The sequence below is a fragment of the Scophthalmus maximus genome, chromosome 8, assembly GCF_022379125.1.
Source record: "Scophthalmus maximus strain ysfricsl-2021 chromosome 8, ASM2237912v1, whole genome shotgun sequence".
Taxonomy (NCBI): domain Eukaryota; kingdom Metazoa; phylum Chordata; class Actinopteri; order Pleuronectiformes; family Scophthalmidae; genus Scophthalmus; species Scophthalmus maximus.
Window position 1 is genome coordinate 18,612,624 of NC_061522.1, and position 23,874 is coordinate 18,636,497.

Sequence of the window (23,874 nt, forward strand, 5' to 3'; positions counted from 1 at the left end):
TGGCTTTTGCTAACGGCCCTCATTGAAAATCAGATTGGTCCACTGTTCACTGCAGCAGATTTTTGCAAATCCCCAGCCATGTTCCTGGCATGTAGGATTTTGCTGAAAGGTTCCACTGGCATTTTCTCAAAAGGTCATCTGAGCCATTCAGTTATGTGACTTATAGAGAATGCTTTTTTCACTGATGTGTTCGACAGTATTGGCACTTAGGTGGACGGAGCCTTTAAGTAGTGTAGTTATTGACTGAAGGTCCAAGTGGTTTCTGTACAATATGTGTGGCATTTTAAAGCTGCCGATGGTTTTAATATTTGCGTCAATGGGACAATGATTACAGGGCAAACACTGACAGACATTGGGCCTCATGCAAGAAACATTTGTACAAAGAGTAGTTCTTAAGTTGTGCGTACGAGTGATTTAGGACAACATTTGCTTTCCAGACCTGTTGTGGGAGTCATGTAAATTAGTCTGCTGTTAATCAAACGAGTTTCTTACTTATGGGTAATTTTTTCATCACTTTGAAGCAAATATATAAGTATTTTTCTAAAAACCTTGAATCATAGCATTGATACATCATTATAGTCATTTGTAATGGTTATGAAAGACAACACAGACAAAACCATTCTACAGATAGGGGAGATCTGATAAGAAGAAAAAAAATGGCTGCATGTTGTTCTTGAGAGCATGTATTTTGTTATTTAATTTGGAGAGGTAACTTGTATGTCAGAGTATATTCTCTTGTGTCTTTCTCTGACATATGTTTGAGGAAATGGCAAATATGCATGATTGATAATGATGATGAAGACAGCAAATAGCAGTTAGTTGGCTGTAAGTGGAGAATTGCACCCCTGACACAGAATGGAACATATGCTTTGGCTGCCGTGCGTGGACTACTGACGACAGCCCCTTTTGTGTTTAAGCATTTTAAGAAGATTTAAGTGTTTGTTGCGAAAAGTAAGTGAACCCCTTGTAAGTTTTTTTTATGATTAGATAGTAAATGAATAATAATAAAACCATATATAGAGTGACAACGATGAACAAACTTGCAACACAAATCTTTGTATTGTTCCAGTAATTCATACTAGATATATCAGCGTGTGGAACTACGGTATAGTAAAAAGACAAGGTTTCACCCGAGTAGCTACAGCTACAGTCCATGGGGAAAAAGTCCAAGTGGCACAGTGTATTTGCATATATAAAGTCTGCATGGCCCTATGTATTTTTCCACCAAGAGACAGAGGGCTGCCTGTGCTGCATCCAAATGGGTATTATTTCAATCTGACTCCCCTAGATATTATCTGTCTGGTAAAACATTTTTGGTAATGACACTGTCTGGGTCTCTCTGTTTTCTTAAATACCAGGCCTCTTACCCTTTCACAAACTTTCAGTAATTGGTAGACTAAACAAAGAGCTCAGAGTGTGTGCACTGAGATGTTTTTTTGATTTTCTCCGGTGTGTGTGCGAGACTGCAGAATAGGTATTCTGCATTCATAATCTATTCATGTCTTTCTCCCTGTGCTACCTTGCGAACTTGTGTGATTGGACACGTGAACGTGCGTGCACATGAACGGATGTGCTCAGAAGTAATTGGTGTGATGTGCGGAATCACCAGTGGAAACATCAGAGGACAGGAGGAGCGGAGAGAGAAGGAAGGGAGAGGATGCTTTGCTTCAGCTCATTAACCAACGCCGGTTAGCTTGGAAATAAATTGGGTGAGATTCCACCACTGGAGAGGCTGATTAGTTCATTTTTCTCCCCCCCCCCCCCGACTGATCCGTCGTAGGTGTAGCGAGGCACGGCTGCTTCCCTCAGTCTCTCCCTCACAGTCCCACTCTGTCTCACTTACGCACATGCCATGCGAGCCCAAGCAGGCATACACTCAAACCAGCGGCACACGGGTCCAGGAGCAGATGTGAATGACAAGTGTCGGATGACGTGCAGCCTGCCACAGCTCAAAGGTCACCTAGACCTACTGTATCCCCGACTGGCTGGACTCACAACAAGGGGGCCGGGGAGCTTCATCCAGCGGGACTGACGGCTGACAGAAAACCTCCAGAAGTGGGCAGGGTGATGGAGGATTCCTTAGAGCACTAGGAGGAAAACTTTCCTCTGTGATGCTGGTGGCTCTGCAGAGACGCAGAGTGCTTTGCCAGTGATGGTTTTGGTCAACTGATCACACACTTACATATGATTCTGAGACGTCATCTCGCCTTCCCTGTCATTGCAGCCGTAGTGGAGTGCCTCTTCTGCATTGTCGCACGCATCACAGCAGACTGGAGCATAAAACCTGAAATATGGATTGTGTCTTGTCATTGTGAAAACCTTGGCGTGACATGATTAGCATGCTGTTCAAAGCGCAGGCTGAATACTCAACCACGCTAAAAGGACAATCCTGAATAAAAGCACCTCAGTTTGACACAAGGGGCAATGCAGAATGGTGGTGATTTTTCTAAATATGTATTTTCTGCAGTAATTGACTATGGTATATGTTCAGCTGAGAACTGTGGGTTATTCCTAGATGTTGGCTAGTTACCAAGGGTGAGTGTGCTTTTGGTATTTCCGTCACCAAACTTGGAAGGTAGGCTGTGGAACAGTATTAAAATCATTCAAGCAATATTTTATGTTCCTTTTAAAATTGGGCCTTTATGAATGTTTGGTGTTGTTGTGGGTTTTTTTGTACTGGCAATATATATTGTAATGTAACTTTATTTTATTTCCCTCTGTGTTTATGATCCGCCTTTTGTTTGCTTAGTTTGTTATAGCTGATTTATATATATATTATATTACACACACTGTACATGCACGTATGTGTATGTTCATTCCCTCACTAACACACAGCTCATCCAAAGCTACGCATTAATAGACATCGATGGACACACTGCAGGCGTTAATGCACCTATAAACACAAATGTGTGATCACTTTCACATTCTAATGTTAACACAGTTCTAGATGCCCAAATGTGCACTTGCGCGCACACGTTAATGGTCAATGTTTTTGTGCAGCCAAACAACAGCCTGTCATCTTTCCCCCTCACTGCTCCTCCCCCCGTAATAACATCATTAATCAGGGAGTGTCAGCGCTGAGATATGGGTCGATAAACAATTTGGTGCAACATGCCTAATAGAAACCGGAGTCATTTAATATATTCACCTGCTTATAAATCCTACAGATTATACCCAGCTCTTTGGACCCTCCCACCAAAGCTGTTATTCAAAACTTCTGGAAACTAAGTTTTAAATCAACTGTGTACCAAGCCAAACTTGCTTGGTGCTCTCTGGTGTGGTACCATGTTGTGTACCTTACCTTAACACCGGCTACAGGCCTTGGAGTCTTGAAAGTGTGATGCCTCCGGAGCCTTTCCCAAGGTTGATTGATATCTTTGATTCAAATTGGATTTGAATAGATGGATTACCAATACAATTACAGTACACACTCACACAATAAATTACTTATCTCTTGTCCGAATGTTAATAACAACGCCCTCAATAATCAAACAATCCTGCAGACAACGTCTAAAGCTGTTATTGATATGGCAATATTAATGGGTTAATTAATTAGGATATTAAAATGATTACACAACTTTTAAATGATAAGAGGCAGGGTGATAGCAACATATTATCACTGTAATATTTAATAAAATTATAAAATACACAACCTGTTTATCAAACTCGACATTAATGGCACTAGATTCAGAGAAAGCATTTAGATTGAAGTTGAAGGGCTACAAATGTACGGATTTCCTCAACAATACTGAGTGATACAGACTAAACTATAGAAATCATTCAAACAACAGATTGCCTTTTGTAGAGAGTGAGTAAATTCTACAACTATTGCAAAAGAGCAATATAAACCCAGGTAATCTGCAGATGATGGTGTAAATGGACATATACCCAGAAGTTACATATTATATGTTAAGATCATCATAAAACCAACAAATCAATTATTTTACACATGCTAACATTTTACTCACCTCTTTCATTTGGTCGTCTCTTCCTTATACATTCTAAGTGTGACATTACATTGGTGAGAAAAGTGACTCGTTCATGAGTTTTATCATAAGATTTATCAGAACCACTCACAATCATATTTCAGACATCAACAAATGCATTTTGATGAATCATAACCTTTCAGAATCATAAGAGAGCATTTCTGAAATTGTAATCTGACATGAGGATAATTTATTGTGTTCCATAATATCTTTGCTTGTAAGAATCCCTCATGTAGATTTATGACACAAATATCATAAAGCTTTTTTATCATTGAATAGACTTACCGGACTTGAACATTAATTGAAGATGAATCTCATTACATTTTGACAAGTAAGATTAAAGATATATTTGCCATGTGGATGCATTAATATCCAAATTTACAGTTTACATGGATTTCAGATATAGTAAGTTAATGCTGCTTTCACATGTAAACAAGATCAAAGACGAACAGTAATGACCAGCAGTGATCCTTGTCGATACTTTTCCATTAGAAGTTAATGGTGTACTTTCTTATTTGCCGTTGTGTTTTGTGATTTGTTATTGTGTTTTCCCATTTATCATTGTGATTTGCACATTACGGCCGGGTCACCGTACCCTCTCCGAAGATGGGCAAGTCAAAAGTTGTTTCCCCCCATTTTCAGAAGTGACTCTCATCACTGAAAATTATGGATCATTACTGGAATGATACCAAAGTCACTCTTTGCTCCTTTTGAGCGTAACATTCGCAATTATCCAACCAATGACCATTTGGTCGCATATCAACCAACCGATCAATCAGTCAAACTACAGCCCTATTTTTTTTTTTTACCTAACTGTATCTTAGACAAAACTATTACAACACTTGCCAAAACAGAAAATACTGGAGGTATAGTATTGGCCAATGTCAGTCAAAGCTTAAATTAAGGAGTGGTGAATTTTAACAACAGAAACACTGTTAGTTTCAGAAGTTTGTTTCAACTATTTTTAAACAGCATCTGTGGTTGATGACTAATTTCAGACAGAAGCCCATTTGGGAAGAAAATCACACTTTGAATTTGCCCACGTCAAACTATTGAAAATGGCTGCAGCAAGTTGGATACATATAAACCACCATGGACAGAAAGAGGCCAGACTGGAGACTGTCTCCATTTTAAATGGCCCGAGATCATGCACACACACACATGCAGAGTGTCCAACTTTGTGGGTTATGATACAGTCATGCCAGACTTTGTAGACTGGATGAGTCACGCATACACAGTTTTATCTTGCTACATACGCACCCAAGCGTGTGCACACACACACACACACACACACACACACACACACACACACACACACACACACACACACACACACACACTGTCATTACAGCACTGGTTCTTCATATTTGATGAGAATGGACAAAGGCTTGTACCATTTACCCCACTCCCCTGTTTGCATATATCTTTTTAAAAAAGGGACAGATAAACGCATATACACATTAACACACTCTTAATGAATGATGCCTCTGGATTCTTGTCCGAGCTGAATCTCGAGCCAGCCGCCTCGCCCTTGCCTCTCTGTGTCAGCCCCCCCTGAGTGACATGCAGCCGGAGTGGACATGGCACCGTCATCTGACTGGGAGCAAATGAGCCATGAGTAATGACAAGGGGGCAACCAGCCCATTGGCTAATTGTCCTGAATAATGACTCTGATCCTCCTCTCTGATTGGTGCTGGAGGTGGGAGGTTGACAAGTTGGCTGATCTGATTCATCCACAGTATGCAGCACAGATTTGTCAGATGGCTGCTGATGGGGCAAGAGTATAACCTCAATTTTCCACCCACCCACCCCCGAAACATGCATTCTAGAATAAGTTTCTGTAGTCTATTGCTTGGCTACTCTGCAGTACAATGGTGCAATTCAAAGAGAGCGTTTGTTTCAGGATCGGCCTTAGTAGTGTGGCAGTCTTAAGGCTTAGTCCATTTTACAGAGCTGAGACAGTTTGATTCCCAACTTTTCTGGGCTGTTGCCATTTGGCAGTCCAACTGCCCACGTAGGAAAATTCAACGTACCTGTAACTGAACCACCTGGTCATTTTCAGACCTAAATCCTTTTTCAAAACTATAGCAGCGGTTGAAGCATCTCTGGCTAAAACACAATTATTTTTTCAGGCTTGTTGCAGCGCTATCCTGCACTAGAGCACAAAAACAGCCCTGGAAAAATTGGTTGCAGTAGCACTACAGCAACGGGGGGAGTATTGCAATTGCCTTGTGCTTCAGACAGAGAGCCTGATTGCAGGTGCACTGCTGGTGCAACTGGACAGTAATCCATTTTTGAGTGTGGCTAGGTGCTACTGTTTTTTTGACATGCAGAACACAGACGTGATTGCACTGGGATGCAATGTTGAGGAATGTCGAGGGGGGTGGGATGGCGAGAAAGAAACGCGGTAGAGGATACAGCCTTCATGAGTTCCTTCATCTCGCTCGTTGTATTTCACATGTTTGGATGAAGATCAGAGACCGTCATAATCCATAGTGGGATATGTTAGGGAACATATCAGTAAACAGAGGAATTAAATGAGAAAATAAGTCAACATTGTATTGCATCAACTAATTTTAACGACTAAGGATATTCAAATAAAGTCTTTATTTTATTAATATAAATGTATTATTATTCCTTTATTCATATAAATAAAAAGAGAATGTTGAGATTTTAAGAAAAAATTTAAAAATATTACAAAGCCAATATATGGGAGCAGGATACTTTTCATACATAACCTGGTTGGGAGGGTGGATTTTAAAATTGACGATGACTCCAGAGGATTGGAAACCTAAAGGCCCTTGACAATCTATTTTACATACAAATAGAGTATAGTTTTTACCAACCAATGATCTTTGATATTGAACAAATCTGTTTGCTCAGGGTCATACATTCTGAGGGCAGGAATCACCATTGAAAATATTGAAGCAGAACTTATTGAACTATTGAAACCGACTTATTACAAGAATCTCAACATTTTCAATGTATGAAAACTTAATGAAAGTGTCACACATGCACATGGACAAAGATACACATAAAGACTACAGGTATAAATGCACATCTAAAAACATTATGCATAAACACGTATACTGTTATGATTAAGGGAACATACTCACATGCGCACACACAGACTTACACAACACGTGAACTTATTGTAATGAGATGTAAATATTATACATTTTGTTTAATTAGGTCACATGTATGAGGGATATCTATTATGTGCCTAATCTAACTGTAGTTGTGGTAATATGTTATGACCATTTTTAAGTAGAAAAGCCGAACCAGAGAAAGGGGATGCAAATTAGCCTATAGAAACCCTATATGCAACACATCTGTATTATGTTATTGTAACCTGTTACAATGTTTTTTCGCATTGTCCCTGACAAATAAACTATTAGAAATTAAAAAAACAAATATATATATTTTTTTATTTTTTTTATTTTTTAAATTTTTTTTCTCCCATTGGTGCCACGCTCACCAGCAGAGCTCCCGACAGCAGATTCATATGACAGATGTTAAGTCTAAATGCAGAACAGAGGTGAACCCTCTGTGTTGTACCGGTAACGGTTTGTCCTTTCATGGTTATTTGAAGCCTCTGTGTCAGACTTTACATGCCTGGCAAAATGTGTTAACATAAATACACGTTCCCCTCAATTATACCAAAATATGAACTCACGTCGCGTACACAAATATATCTGTGAGGCACTGTCATACGAGGTGTCTTCCAGCATGTCATTCAGCTGGTTTTGGCCTCAGCCTTTTCTTAGCAAACCCCCACCCACCCCTGCTGTCTTTCTCGCCATCTCTGCACTGAGGCCCGCAGAGACTTCACACGGCCCACTCACATGCTGCTCGTCAAGTCCACTGCATCAGCGTGTGCGCGCACACACACTCACACACAGATATAAACATTCACGCGCACATATTCATCCACCTTGCAGCACAGCAGGTCGCCTTCGCCTGTCTGTCAGTGCCACCCCCATAGCAGCAGTTGTATGACTTTATCAGCAGCCATTCTGAGAGGCCGGGGAGCTCTGCTATTGCACCACAACACCCCCCCCCCCACCAACTCACCAGCTATCCCACTGGAGCGTGTTCACTCCAGGTGGGGGACGGCCACCTAGTGCCAACTCTCACAGGAGATGGTTCGACTCACTTTGCCTCAAAATATCATATATCAATATCAAAATATCTTTGGAGAGACCCAGACCCAGAGCTTTGTGGGATGTTTTTTTCCTAATTGTAAACATGAGTCTAGTGTGCATATTAGTGTTGCTGACTGTGTAGCCATGTGATTTTGTATCTCCAGACTCTAATCTTGCACTGTATTAATTGACTCATTGACTCTGCATTGTTAATACAGAGACTGAAAGGTAAAAAAAAAGAGATCTTGCAATGGAGTGAAAAACCTGTCCAGGCTTTTTCCCTACCTTGCCCTCAGTGAATGTTAAGTTCTGACCCTCTGCGACTCTAATTAGCAACAAGTGGGTAAAGCCAGTTGATTAATTAACTCTCAGTGATGAGTGGGGAGACCACTCCTCCAGTTGAGGACCCACAATGCTTTGCCATCAGCCTGTATCTCCCTGTGTGTATATCTCTGGGTTTCCCAGTCGCCTGGGTCACCTCCATGCCCAGTTCTGCTTGTCTGGATAATTAGATGCCCGTTCCTCGCTGCCAGACTCTGCGCCCCGTGGATTTATGATGGTGATGGCTGGCCTGGTCTCAGGGGGATAGGGTGTGTGTGTATGTGCCAATGAGGCCAAGGGAGACATGGCTGTCCTACTAAGTGAGGGGACACAAGGTTATTTACGGCAGGCTGGACCAGTGTCATGGATATGGAGATAAGGCAATACCTGGGTAATAAATCATTAAGTGTGCATGCGTGTTTGTGCGTGTGTGGTCCAGACATTCAAATTGTCACAGATGGGTGCTCTTTTCAGCATCAGCCTCTGCTGCAAGGACAGACGCTTTATGGTTCACCATCTTCCCTGTCTACTTATTCTGACACTTGTATTCAGTAGAAAACCTGTCCGTCACCGCGATTTCTATTATTTACTTTTTAAATTGCTCTGCTGTGAACTAAACGCAGAAGCCTTGAGTTACTGTGCGATTCAGAGCTGAAGCTCGGCATGTCCATTGACCTCAGTTCAACGGGAGACAGGTACTGTGATGAATGCTGGTTGGTCGAACAAAAAAACGAAAAACAACAACAAGCCTGTAACATTTATGTTAACATTTGTACTTCTTGAGTGAGAGCAGCATCTTATGTGTCTCTTTTTCTCTTTTTGTTACGAGCAATTTCTGATTGATGGGTAATGAAATGTACCTGAAGGATTGGAACATACCCCGTAGTTAAATAAAATAAAATAAACTCCTACACTGTAGAAAATTCAAAGTTTTCTGTTATAAAACTCCTGAGGTGCCTCTGTCGAGACAAGCCTGACCTGTCTGCCCTGCTCAAAGTCCCTTTAAAACATCTGTCTCCTCCGGCACTGAGAAGATTAAATACCTGCCTCTTAGTCCAATATGTGTCTGTTGCTGTGTGGATAGTTGTGTCTTGTGTAAAAACATTTTTTTTTTTTAAAAGAGTGCATTTGAATAAGAAGCTCAGACAATATTCGTAGCCCGTGATTTGACCTTTGGATCCGTGTCTTATTAAAGTGGAGTGTACTGTATGTCTGGCCGTGGATTGGTTGCATTGTCGAGTCTGCCTCCTGGTGACCTTGTTAACCCGAGAGCCGACCTTCATCCGCACCTCACTTTTTTTTTTTCCCTGCTTCATGCCAAATTTCTCCTCCGGCAGAAAGGTAGACCTTTGACCCTGTGTGCTTTTGTAATTTATGTTGTTTTTTTCAGTCTGACTGCCAAGGGTTTTTGTTTCATGTTTACAGGCTTTTTTTCCCCCCTCCCCAGATGCCCACATACTACTACCTACGTTTCCTTTTATTTTTGAACATGAGAGACCTCTGTATTATCTCATTGAACACTTGTTTTCATTAGATCTCTTAAATGTTTGGCCTTGCACTCATTCAATTCATATTGTAGCAAGTTAATTGAAAACCGCCTCAAGAGCTTCGTCAGACAGCCTGAGACTAATCAAGGATAGATGGATGTGAAAGCACACTGCACCTTTGCACTGTTGCCCTTGTAAACTTTTTTCTGTTTTCTACATTTTCATAATGGAGATAGAAAGACGGTACAGTACCTGCTCGACAAGCACCTAGAGAGTGTCCATTACAGGACGGGCCTTCTTCCTCAGGGTTGGACGTAGCTAAAATTGGATGTCACTAAAATTCTGGGGTATCTGTCTCTGATACTGAAATGTGAAAATCTCTACAGAGAAATTAGAATGGTCGACTGCCAATCATAGTCTTTAAGTCTAAGCAACTGCATCTCTCCAGGGGCTCACAGTAAAATAACCATCCCAAAGAACCAATCAATGTCACTTAAAAAACTGTTTTCATGCCCCCTAACATTAAAAAAGCTTGGTGTGTCTGCGCTTTGGTATCGTTCCTTTCAAAAGTACGCTTACACCTTGCTGCGCACATTCACTCGAAAAAAAACCAAGACAGTTTACCGTGTAACCCTTCAGGTCTGCAGCAGGTTATTCCCTCAACATACTCAAGTCTTCTTCAAAGCTCCTCAAGGTGAAGAAGGTGACTAACAAACAAATATGTGATGTAGTGTTGGCAGGAATCAAGGCAACTGCTTGTGGTTTCAGCTTGAAGCAATCAGGATGCCTCCTTTTTATGCTTCATACAACTGAGAAAAAAAACTGCAGAAAAGTCAAAGTTAGGGCTGATACAAGCAGCTGGATGTCCATATGAATGTGACGCCGTCAAAGCGCTTCAATTCTACACTACTTAATATTCCTGTCTGCCAGCTCCATTTGATGGAGATAGTATTTTGAATGGCTTGGAAGCAAAACGCAATGTCAGTGAATTACATCACATTATCTTAACCACCTAGCTTTGTCATTCAGTCGCCGTCGCCTGTGTACGCCTGGACAACTCTGGCTGTTTGCCAGCGTGTCCTGTCGATGTGGCCGACTTTATTAACCCTTTTGCCATTGAGCTGTGACTAATGTGAAAACACATCTGACATCTGGCTTACTCAATCTGCATGTTTTAATAGCTGTCTCGCTAAAGTATTCGCTCTGTCTTCTCTTTAAGGATGGGTGAAGGCTGCCCGAACAGTGGCAACCCACCGTGACGTTTGTGAGCTGCCAGTTTGAAGCCTCGAGTTTAGCATTTTGACCAGTGCCATCTGGTTTCTTTTTTGGGACCGGAAGTGACAACATTTGGAGGAGTGGGGGTGAGTCCACTGCACATCCACCTACACCTGTAACCATTGCACCGATTGGACAGTACTAGCTGTCAATCACACTGTTTCCATGCCCCAATGCACACAGTGCCTTTTATTGTCTATTTTACTCTAAATGGGACCATAATTTCCATCATGCTGTATTGACCATGACTTGACACTAGAGATTGAGACCGTAAATTCCTCAGGGAAATGTTTACTGATGTTATAAAAGAAATAAAAAGTGGAGTCATAGCAGAGAAAGACGGACTGCCCTGTAACAGCCAGACTCTGATTCAGTCCTTGGTTATGATGCTTTTGTGGCTCAGCTTGTTGCGACGCTGAATGAAATTCTCGGTTTGAAATTCGGACTCCTCCAGGTCTGCGTGTCTGCAAGGGTCCACATGGGTCTGAGTGACAAACATTTCGCCAAAGCCCCAAGTCCATGAGGATCCACGTGTGAGCCAGAATTTTAGCTCGTGCGGATTTGTCCGCAGAACGAGGGCAAGACAAGCACACTGGACAGATGTGTTATATACTTTATGTACTGAATGTCATGACTTTGGGTGGGAGCTGAATGGGGAGTGAGCGAGAGAGAGATGTTTCTTTCATTGGTTACCCTTGGAACAAGTCAACTCGGGACAAACGCTGTTTCCACAATTGGGAAAAAGCTGATTCCGGGTCATTGTTGTCAAAACTAAAGAATATGTTCGCTTGATGTGTAGCAACTGATTGCCAACACGGTTGCCATGTTGACTTTACGAGGTGATTATAGAACAGGGTTCCTTAGATTGCTGTCCCCAAGTGGCCCAAAAAACTTTGCCCACACATGCTTTTTAACTTTCCGTTGACCTGAAACTGGATGGAGGGAAAATTCCCACACACGTCAGGAAAACAGTTGAATAAAATAGGATATCTTCCTGGCAAGGCAAGGGCTTGATGCATGTTCACTGTGCCGTGAAAGATTCCTTGCTCTCAGTGTCTAATTACTCCTCCCATTGTACATCCGCTCTGTGCCTCTTTCTCTGTCCTCAGGAAAAACAATGAAAAAAAAAAGATCAACTGAATGGTATCCCTTTGTTGCACTGGCCTTTTTTTAAACATAAAGAGCTAATTCATCAAATGCGTCACATCTGCCCTGTCCCCGGGCTCCCGGACATTAGCAGAACCTTTTATTTTCATTTTGCCAGTTATTCACAGGAAACCTACACTTAACATACAGGTGCCATTACTCAAAATAAAGTAATTGCTGGCTTTTTTTGGTGGCTTGGGGGAAATTTGTTGTTTGTAATATATATGCCGTGCTCTTGTATATTAGGCAAGACCTGTGTGTAAGGAACTATCAACAGACATCAGCCTGAGTATTGGAATAGAAAAAACTCACAGCACTATTCCACTTATCCAGCTGGGATTACATTGGGAAACATTCCTTCCATACTGGGTTTGTGTACCTATAATAAATGTATCATAGATGAATAATTAATTAACCATTAACTAAACTCTGATTAGTGCGCAGTCATTGCACATCCCGGGCCTCGGGTTACTCCTCTGAAGACATCCTGCAGAGCCAGCTGAGGACAAAGCACTGGTGGTCGTCGATGAACGCAGCAAACTGCTCCGTGGCTACATCTTTATAAATTCATGCTTTCAGCCTGCAGATGCAGCTGCGGTGTATTTATAGTTTGTTTTCTTCCACACGGTGTACTCAGCAGAGTGCAGTCAGAGTGTAACACGTCTTCATCACTTATAGATTCCAAAAGACCTTGTGACTGTTAAGAGTTGGCTCGCCCCCTGATTTCTACAGTTGTTGTCGGCCAAAAATTTACTTTTGGCAGCGAAGTGGGATAAGGTGAAGCACCGCTTTTAAATATTGAGTGTTTTGTAAAAGACAGTGGTCCGGGAGTAGTGTGTGCTTTTCAGAATGTCTCCAAAATATCCAGAAAATTCTCTAAGTCATCCATTGCTATGCAGGTAGCATGTACCCAAAGTAGCCCATCAGGGCCCAATTAAATTGCCACATTTTGTGAACATGGTTGGTTTGTTCTCTGCCAATAAGATTGTGTGCCAAGTGCTGCGGCTACGCCCAGGTTCAAAGTATCATCAAAAGCATTTTGTTCTAATTAGCTCTAAAAGTACAGCGTGACCTAAGCACTCTAACCTGTGCTCTGTGTATTTTTAACTAAGGGAATGGGTAATTTATGACTACAAGCACACAACAATAACAAAAACAACTATTCATCAAAGTGCTTTCAAAATTTTGGATTTCAGCGCAGGATCATGAAGTGAATTTTGAGTCATCCCGACCCTGGATGAGGGGTTCCTCATGCAATGCACCTTTGATAGTTTAAAGTGATAACCCAAAAATAACAACGTTCTACAAGTGCTTTCAATCCAAGCCCTGTTGGATTGAAATGTTGAAATGTTCCATATTCTACAGAGGCAGGAGACAAAAAGTGTGCTCACTTCTTGACAGTATTGTTCAAGTGTGTCTGTCAGTCTTCGGTTTGTGGCAAACAACAATATAACGTAGATGCTGTAGGCAAGACTCATGAGTCACATCATAGCTGACCTTTTCATGCATCCCATTTTTCCATTTAATAGTAATGTAATATCCATTTGATTTATCAGATTATCTGCTGTTGTCCATGTCTGCTTTTCCGTCTTGGTTACTGACTAAGCCTCAATTATCTTTTATTTCTTCCATCTACGTGAATTTCAAGGCTGTATCATATACAAATTTCTCAATCTCTGTTGCCATGGTTGCATAGCATCTTCAGATGCCTCCAAAGCCTTTCCGTCTGCCTCGTTGCAGCTTGTTGTTGTCTCCCAAAATCTGCTCCTGCGTTATTGATTTTTTTTGGTCGTGATGTTAAAATACTCTCATTCGTGAAGGTATTGCACTGGCGACCCATTCTACTGAAATAACCCCGCTTTTATAAATGAGTTCTTTGTTCAAACTTATAAAGAAACGGACTCGGCAAAGCTGACCAGACCAAACGCTTACTAACCAATTTTTTATGATACTACAAAACAAATTCAGATTTAAAATACACACATGAAAGACAACACCTAGCAAGGGCCCGCCCTCATAATGAGTCTTTTATAAAATAACATTAAAAGGATACTCAGAGGGACCACATTTTGACGGTTTGGGATTTGTTTTCTCAATTGCTGAGAGTCGGACAAGAAGATCAATACCACTCTCGTGGTCGTGTTTTTTTATAATGTCAGCCTGTTAGCTTAGCATAGCAAAGAGACACAACTGGCTCTCTCCAAACGTAAGAGAGTCTGCCTATACCAGCACCTCTAAAACACACTAATCCACACAACATGATTGGTTTAATTGGTACAAAACCAAAGTGTGAAAATGCTAAGTTTTCAATTTGTTTGTTTGGGTTATATAGTCATAGGATTTATCATTTACAATGTTAACGATAAAAATAGCATATTTTACCATTTCATACATCCTCTGGATCAGCATATTAATCCATAATCTTCACCAAAAGCTAAATATTTGTTCCTTGGCCAACAATGTATTCAAACACATTTCAGTTGTGCTGTTCAGTTTCCTGCTGACAAGAAAAACAGGTCTGAAAACATAATCTCCTGTATTTTTCTTTCAAGGATTAAAAGATAACGATGAATGAATAAAAAAAAAAGTATTATAATTGAATGCATGGTAAGATTATGCAGGAATAACACCAACAATGGGGATAACACAAGTATTAGCGTATTAGGCAAGATTTAAAAATGTACAATATGTACTGTATATATCTTAGGCAATGGCTGCCATCGTACAGAAATAAATGGGAAAGCTGGAGGATGCAAAAAGGAAGAGGGGGAGGTGGGCAGGAAGAATGGATAGGGTGGAAAAGAAAGAAGCCAGTGTGGTGATCTTTCATCATAATCCTGTTACTGTTGAATAATTTAAGTATCTCCTTGCAGACATTAATTTCCTATCATCTACTTTGCCTCTAATTCACTGGGAGAATTAATGAGGATTGACATGGCCACTCTTTCTTGTGCCGTGAAAGCCAACATGGAGCTGTTGATAAGCGGGACGTGGTACTGGAACAATGGGCAGCTGGTTATAGCCTAATCGTTTTTTTTATATTTCTTCCCAGCTTTCATTAGCATCCAAGAAAAATAGCCATGGAAATATATGAAATAATGTTAATTAGCCACAGTAATAATAATTATCAAAATTATCAAAGTGCTACAGATACACGGCAAATTCCCATTTAAAAAAAAAATATATATATATATTTTTACTTTAAAGCAAATTAAACATGTACCATCATCTTTAGTGTGCATTATCTTTGAAAGGTCACCTCTATGCAGTGTGGTAGATATGTCAAGGACGAAGCCATGCAACTGATGGGCAATCTGTTTCAAAGATTGATAGCTCCCCGCTGCTATCAATGATACGCCCATATGCCTCTTAGCATTCTGTAGATCTTCATTGTTTTTTCTTCAAGGGCATCAGGGGTACACAACCCCATATACGATGACTTTTCTGAAAAAATAAATGGAGAAATAGCGATGCGGGAGAAATAAAGAGGATTGCCCAAAAAAGTGAAATAAAAAATACACACCACTGTCAGCAATGTTACAACAACAGGGTTGAAATACAGTGTTGTAACATTGCACAGCTCTCAGAGCTTGTCATTTGAGGGCTGCCAGGAGAGGGAACATCGCTGGGAAGAGTGGGGGTGCGGCTTCAAAGATCTGTCATGTTCTGGGCCAACTTTAACGGCTGAGCAGGAGAATGGAGCCGCTGTGACATTCACATCATAGAAACCTGAAACATAATTTTTTTTTTTTGTAAGAAACAACTATGGTTGTCTATGTCTAGATACAGAACGGTGAAGGGAAATTACCTTAATTTTGATTTTTTGTTTTTCTCTGAATGGACAGGCACTCAAGCTTTTCCTCTTTCTTTTCTTTTTCTAACAGTAGACAGCTTTTTTACCGTCGGTGAAACAGACTGTTTCAGGCACAATCTCTCATCTTCAGTTGGGGACATTTCCTACACTTCCCAAAGTAATTCAAATCCTTCAGAGTGACAAAAAATATCTCTGCAAGATATGAAGTCAACAATACTCTTGGCACTTGTGATAGTAATTTAATTGAAATGTCAGCCGAGAGATGAAGACTTCAAATCTGCAGTCTGTTTTTTTTTTTTTTTTTTTGTCTCTCCGGTGGCTGCATTCCTCTCTCTTCTCTTGGCACTGCCCTGAGTTACAACTTCATCTTTCAGTAATAGCTGAGGACAAGGGGTGAGCAATGCATCAGGTGACGCACTCAATGCCGCACTCATTTGACCCATCACCCCAACAATGGAAGCTGACCCTGAACTGTTCCTCCAATTAATCAACTAACCTTCCCTTCATGCCACCAGCTGGCCTCTCCTGCCCCCTCCTCTCCACCGCACCCTCCTGCCCGAATTGACCCAAGGCGGCCAAAAAAAAACCCTCCGCCACTTCCCCTGCCTACGAGGGTCAAAGACAGTCGTCCACCAGTCCGCATGACCGCCAGTATAAATCTGACGGAAGTAATTACCCGTCACCCTCTCGGAGCCACGAGCAGGCTTCCCGTGCATGCGGTGCATGTGCAGGAAGTCGTATTTGGAGTTAATTGCCTTTGGCGGGTGAGGACATCAGTTCCACCGTGTGCCCCGGCAGATGGCTCACTGGAGGCAGGTTCAATCAACTAATTGTAGAGTTCTGATAGGGCTTCAGGGAGGCGTTGACCTAGAGGTGAGATTGAGGGACGTGAGACAGACTGAGCGGCTAAAGGTCTGCACAGGCCAGTTTACTTTACAAGCTTCCAAATTTTCTGTAAACGTCGAATCACCCTTTTAGACATTTCTGCATATGTAAGTAAACATCACCTAAAGTGAACTGTGCGCAGACCTTTTGAAATACACCAAGCACAAGCAGATTTTTGAAGTTTGCATAATTGGTTGAAAATCCTATGGGGGTTTTTTAAAGGCCAAGAAGATCCAATCATCACTTAATATATGACAAGCAAGAGACAATAAAAACAAATGGCTTGCACAAAGTTGTCATATTGATGTTTAAGGTGTATTGATTTATTCACAACAACAACTCGTGTTGCCTGTAACTGCAGCATAGTGAATTAAAGTCGCAAGCTGCATTGAAGGGCCCCTCGCACCTTTGTGTACGTTGGAGAGCCGGTGTCCTTACCTCAGAAACACAAGATTCAGAACCTTCTATGATCTTTGGATTATGTGTGAAGGCGCAGACTGCTGAATGGATCATAAACATGTAGATGTGGATTTTACTTTCTAAAGATAATAATGGTTTTGAGAACAAAATAGAGCAGACAAAGAGAGATAGATACTAACTATGAGAATGTACAAGAAGTCCTGACTGATAAATCGACTTTACACACCTACGCCATGCAAAAAGGACAAAGGTCTGTGACAAACAATGAATAAGGTGGTTAAAGCAGGGGGGCCTTTCATTCTTAAAGCTCTTAGAGGATGCAATCGAGGCATTTCCCCACGCCCATACATGAGACCCACAAATTATATAATCTTTTGCATAAATGCGACCCTATTGTTCCCTTAATTTTTCAACCCGTTTGATTGAAAGGGGTCAGTTTGTTTTGTAAAATTACATTAACTTTAACTATTACAGTAGTTACATAACCTTGAAAACAAGTCATAACAACCGTGTGAATGCACAACCGTGTAGATGCACAACGTAAGTGTGGGTACTTAAGCAAAGAGCTCTGCACCTCATGCGACACACACATACTGCAAATAGGTGTATACAACCACATGCGCGTAAAAAGCGAGGCCCTGCTCAATCACGTGTCCTTGCAGTTGCCTTGAGCTGTGGCCTTTATCACAGAGGGGATTGGGAGAGATGTAAATAAAGTTGTAGGCTGACGTGAAATGACTTCGCTGGCAAAAACAAAAGGTAAAGGAAGCCAATATAGAAAGAGGCAAAAGAAAAGAGAAGCCAGAGGTGACAAATCAACACCCACAACTGTCAGACACATAAATAAACACACACTGTATGTGAAAAAAATCAACTGTATATTCCCATTTGCTTTTAACATTGACATGTGAGGTCTTAATTAATGCATAGATTATCCACTGTGTTGAACTGAAATGCTAAAGCTACAAAAGATAACTGTACAAACCAGAGCCAAAGTCAGACATTCGCACAAGATGTGAAACAATGTGGAGCGCAAGAACGTGCCGGGAAGGAGTGAGGTGAGATGGATGGAGCGTACTTCAGAGAGCGGAGGGAGAGTGATGACAGGTCAGCTGTGCCCATGGGGGTCGTGTCAGTGAATAATCTTCACATAATTGTTGACTCATTCAAATAAAATGGACCACTCAGCAGATACAATGTCGCTGCAAGAAAAATGAACCCTCATCTGCCTTTAAACAAATTAATCTTAAACGTTGTAAGCAAAGCCACGCGTAGAACATTGTGTGCAATGTTTTAGGTGTTTGTGTACAACTGCATGCTAAACCTGTCATGCTGTGGTCGACGTGTAGTATTTGTAATATACTGGGGTGCACCCTCTATCCATCATCTATACCGCTTATCCTTTAAGGGACGGGGGCGGGGGGCTGAGCTGAAGCCAATCCCAGCTGACATTGGGCATGAGGCAGGTCGTCAGCCCACTACAGGGCCTTCATGCAGAGACAAACAACCACACTCACATTCATACCTATGATCAATTTACAATCTCCATTTAACCCTAACCCCAAAATGCATGTCTTTGGAGTGTGAGTACCCAGGGAAAATCCACATGGACTCGGGGAGAACATTCTAACATGTCTACCTCTATTTCACACCAAACGCGACGTGATAACATACAAAGTCGTTGTATGTGGGTCATTGTTTGTGGGTGACACGAATGACCGGCGAAATTTGTGCCAATCACTTCAGTCGCTCGAGTTGAAAATTGGAACTCGAGCAAAACATTTGTGCGACGCGATGTCGAGTGAGCCAAATAAAGCTGCGATTCTCCCAACATCACTAACGTATGAGTCTGACGGGTTGTGATTACTTGCATAACTCACACGAGTAAATGATCCGGTGGCCAAACTCGCTAGAGTAATGCAACGCAAAAATTCTCAACTTATATGCATTGCACAGTATTTCACCTTGAAGTAGAGCATAAACTTGGATTAAGGCAGGTGTATGAGATCACGCTTTTTATAAAAAGGAAGTTTTAGTAAGCTGAAACTGATATTGTTCAGCACTGCCTACATAAAGCAGAAACCTCACTAACATAAATCATCATCTCCTCTTAAAATTGTATTAGACGTCTGAAAGTAAGGTTTTAGTTTGGACCATTAAGTTGTCAAAATGTAAAGAATGTTTCATGCTGCAAGTTGATGATTTGCAGGTAAAAAAAGAAAAAAGTCCAGACATCTAACTGGACTGTTAGATGTTAATGCATCCAGGTTCAACACGACCATATTTCAACCACATGTAATGACTTTATTTCAGCTTTAAAATATACTCTATCTAATCTAGTCATTTATATATTAAATGGTGTTTAACCTAACTGAGGTAAAAACCCAGAAGTCTAGACATCATTTGGCCTGCAAATCACCACAACCATGGTTGTTACTGGAACACAGTGTTGAAAACATCCAGAACTCTCCAACTTTTACACTGTATGATGACGGACAGTATTCTGAATATAAATATCAGAGGCCCAATTCATTCACATACGGCCATTTCCCCAAGCTGGATAAATAATCAAACAATAAGAATTTAGACGGCAAGATCAAGAATTGGAACATCATCCTACATAGCCGTGGCTACATACCAGGTTGCATCCATGAAAAATATAGCCACAGGAACATCTTCATCAAGCCATTTTACAGCTAATTCAACATTTAAACAACTAACTTCTTCTTTTGATCTTGGAAAAGATTGAGTTCACTGCTCCATATCCTGTTGAAACTTCTACAGCTGTCTCCATGTTAAATGAAGGTGACACTGGTGAGGTCATTACTAGTGTTGGGTAGCTACAGTAAGTCCCATACATTTTAGTTATAAACGCATCACTTTTGCGTTTACTACTCCCTTAACACAGAGATTCCAGGAAGTGCTGACTGGCCAACAGTTTTAATTTGAAAACTATGGGGGGGTTTTAGTATGGATTGGCAAAACTTGATCATTGGGAAATGATGATGCAGACAAATATGTTGGCTTCCTGATTGGATCTTATCAATCACAACACATCCGACTGTGATTCATCATGCTCTATCATGTGACCCTTATTCTAGGAGAACACGAACGGCATCAGTTTCGACTACCAGTGGTGAACGCAACATGGATGAAAAATGCTGCTGACTTTGTTGTCTTTGCTTGCAGTTGTGGTGGAGGTAATTCTTTATAATGCTAGAGCATGCACACGCCCAGTGTGTGTTAGTATGGCCGTAGATTATTTCTGATACAGAGCTAACACTACGTGGACAGTTTGTTTCTATTTTAAGTATTAGAACGTGTTAGTGTGAACGTAGCCTAAGCGAGCATGTTCAATGCCCATCTACTGATGAATGTGGACATCAGTTAACATTAACACAATGTCAGTTGAAATTAATGACGTTAAAACTTGTTTTCTCTCATGTTTCATTACCTCCAACAATATTACTCAGGTCACAACACAATTCCAAATCATCACTCCGCTGAAATAAAATAAGAAAACCTTTATGGCTGTTTAAGCATGAAGCTGACCAGAGCAGTTGAAAAGCAGGGTGTCATGGATGGGTTCATCATCAAGTGGTTGTTGCTTTACAGTAACAATAAACCGTAATAGTGTTTTGTAGAGACAGTTTTTAATTGGGTTACTGCAGCCGTGAAGGAGCATTTTCACTTTGCTGATGCTGGGATAAACTTTTTGTTGAACAAATAAAAGTTGTCGCAGTTTGAAGTTTTCTCACTGACATTTTTTTATTTTTTATTAAAACACATTCAAAGAAATCATAAAAAAGGATGTGTGGCACAGGCACCGGGGGGCAACTCGGAGAATGTCCTTTTGTTTACTCTGATGTGAATCAGACATCAGTTTGGATGAAGAATATAATGCCTGTAAGCAGTTGGCAGCTCTGCCTCTTTCTGATAGGGTATCAGTCATAAAACGTGATGGTCTCTCATTCGTCACTCAGACACTCGCTCAGACTCCTCAGACCCCTCACTCCCCATCCAGCCCAAGTCCCATCCATTTTGGATCTCTCTATTCGTCACGTGTGAATTGCTGTGCCGTCGACTCACCTTGGAAGAAAAAACATAAGAGCTGAAAACAGCCCGACATGAGTGAAACCTCACCTTGACTTTGATGAGTCACTACAGGGGCAGAACAGCAATGGGCTGCTGTGGCTGAGGCAGACAAACAGCAAGTGAGAGTTTGAGGGATGAGTTGAGGTAGTGTTATACTCATCAGGCACAATGACAGCCCTGGATTGGATTTGTCTCCTTTTCTCCCCCCTCCGAACCACAACTCATTCTGCCCGTGCAGCTGCTGAGCTGCGGTAGATTGAGAAAAACAAGTCATTTCAGTGGGTTATTGAATCGTTGTTCTTTTTATTTTAGTGCAAATGAATTCAGTTCCCTTTTGAGTGCAATGCTTATAGCGCACGCCGCACTATGAATGTGTCAAATGAAGTGTGTTACACAAGCTTCTTGGCCTTGGAAGCACTGTGCTGCTTTCACTTAGCAATTGCGTGCATGCGTGCATGTGTGTTTATTTGCGTCTGTGTGAGCTAACGGTCACTGTGTGTGTTTCCGCATATGTGCTTTACGTGCGCCGAAGCTGATGTGCATTAGTGAGCGCGCAGCGGGGATCCGAACTGCTTTCGCAGAGGTGAGAGTATTGAAAGTTGGGTTGCCACAGCAACCATGATGGTGACTATAAATCACGTTAATGGTGCCTCTCGTTCTGCCTCCATCTTGATCAAAATCAAGTGCTGAAAAAAAAATCCCAGATTGCCGCCTACGCTGTCAGAGGAAAAGGGAAAAATACGACGCCAGGAGTCGGTGAAAAGACGGCAGTTTCATGTGTTTTTGTTCATGTTAAACCTGCATCGATCGATTACTTTTGGCCACTTAAGCGCAGCAGAACAGGCTGCAAATGTATCCGTCCATCCCTCTATTTTCTTTCGCTTGGCCGGGGTTGGGTCTTGGTGGCAGCACTCTAAGCGAGGTATTCCAGATGTCCACCCCCCAGCAATGTTTTCCAGAATGTAATCCTAGTGGCATCCTAGTCAGATGTCCGAACCACTTCAACTGGCTCCTTTTGATGCAACGGAGCTCCCTGTTCCCCACAACGGTCTGGTCCAACGTCTTAATTACTGCTGACGCCACAACCATCAATCTCATGCTCCGTCTTCCCGTCACAGAGATACTTTAACTCCTTCGCTGGGGCTGCATCTCACCCCCGAACCCCCGAGGGCGTAATCCACTGTTTTCCGAAAAAGAGACATGGTGTCAGAGATGGTTGGTCCTGACAGTCATCCCAGCAGCTTCACACTCTGCTGCAATCTGCCCTAGGCCATCGGTGCCGAAGGTCATAACAAGCAGAACCACATCATCTGCAAAAAAGCAGAGAAGCAAATCAGAGGTCACCAGGTTGAGGCTGCACGAAGAGTCATTCATATAACCACAATTAATCGGCAGCAACGGGCAAACTGCAAAAAGGGAAAGCGCCTGGTGGCTGAGCGTTGACCTATGGGGCTTAGTCAGGCCCATTGGAGACCCCTGCCTCGTGGTCCAACCACCCCCAGGGACTGGCATTAGGGGTGGGTTGCTTTGTTGACCAGATGGCCTTCAAAGGCAGGGAGCTGGGCGTGCCGACTCCTGGCATCGCGTACTGGTCACCTCTTTGGCTGCAAACACATCATGTCACTTTATAAAAGTGGCTTATGTGATAGCGAATCCAGCAACATTACCATTAATCTGGATTTGCGCTGTCTTCGTGTCCTCAGCCGCACAGCTCTCTGCCGCAAGGTTGATGAGCGCAGAGACAGTGCTGATGTGAACTGCAGAGTTGGCTGATATTTCTCCGAGTTCATCACGACAAGCTTCCACATTACAAATAGCAATTTCTTCCATTGTTAATATGAAAATCTTGATTAGTGCAGCTTTAAAAAAAAAAAAGAAGTATCGCTTTCCTATTAAGTAGGTCTAAGCACAAATCCATACCCATCACTGCCAATTGCTTCCCGTTCAGTGCCCGTGGCCTTGAGTTTAAAGGGGGAGTGGGATAAAATGAAATTGTCAATTTGAAGTCGGACAAAAGGCCAAAGAGGAATTCGTTCACCTCTACCTCATCCTTCACAATGCTTACGCGCCTCTCTTCACAGAGACAGCGAAAAAGCTTCTGAAACACACCTCTGCGCACACCACACCCACGCTTGCTGCTGTGGTTCACTGTGAAACATCAGACACTGAATCAGTAAATTGTACAACACTGTAGGTGGAAATCATTAAAAGGCAATGTAGCGTTCATCTTTAATACGATCAGTAGATATTTTATTTACTGTAATTTATCATATTTCTGTTGCAGTGATAACTAAATTCCT

The 23,874-nt window shown here is 41.7% G+C and overlaps 1 protein-coding gene across 4 annotated transcripts in view; it reads left to right on the plus strand.

The window, feature by feature from the left end:
- xylt1 (xylosyltransferase I) overlaps positions 1–23,874 on the plus strand; it is a 138,168-nt gene that overhangs the window by 10,343 nt on the left and 103,951 nt on the right. For all 4 annotated transcript variants that reach the window (XM_047333781.1, XM_047333780.1, XM_047333783.1 and 1 more), the window contains one exon: positions 11,159–11,300. The gene's annotated coding sequence lies outside the window, so the exon portion shown is untranslated. The remainder of the gene's footprint in view (positions 1–11,158; positions 11,301–23,874) is intronic.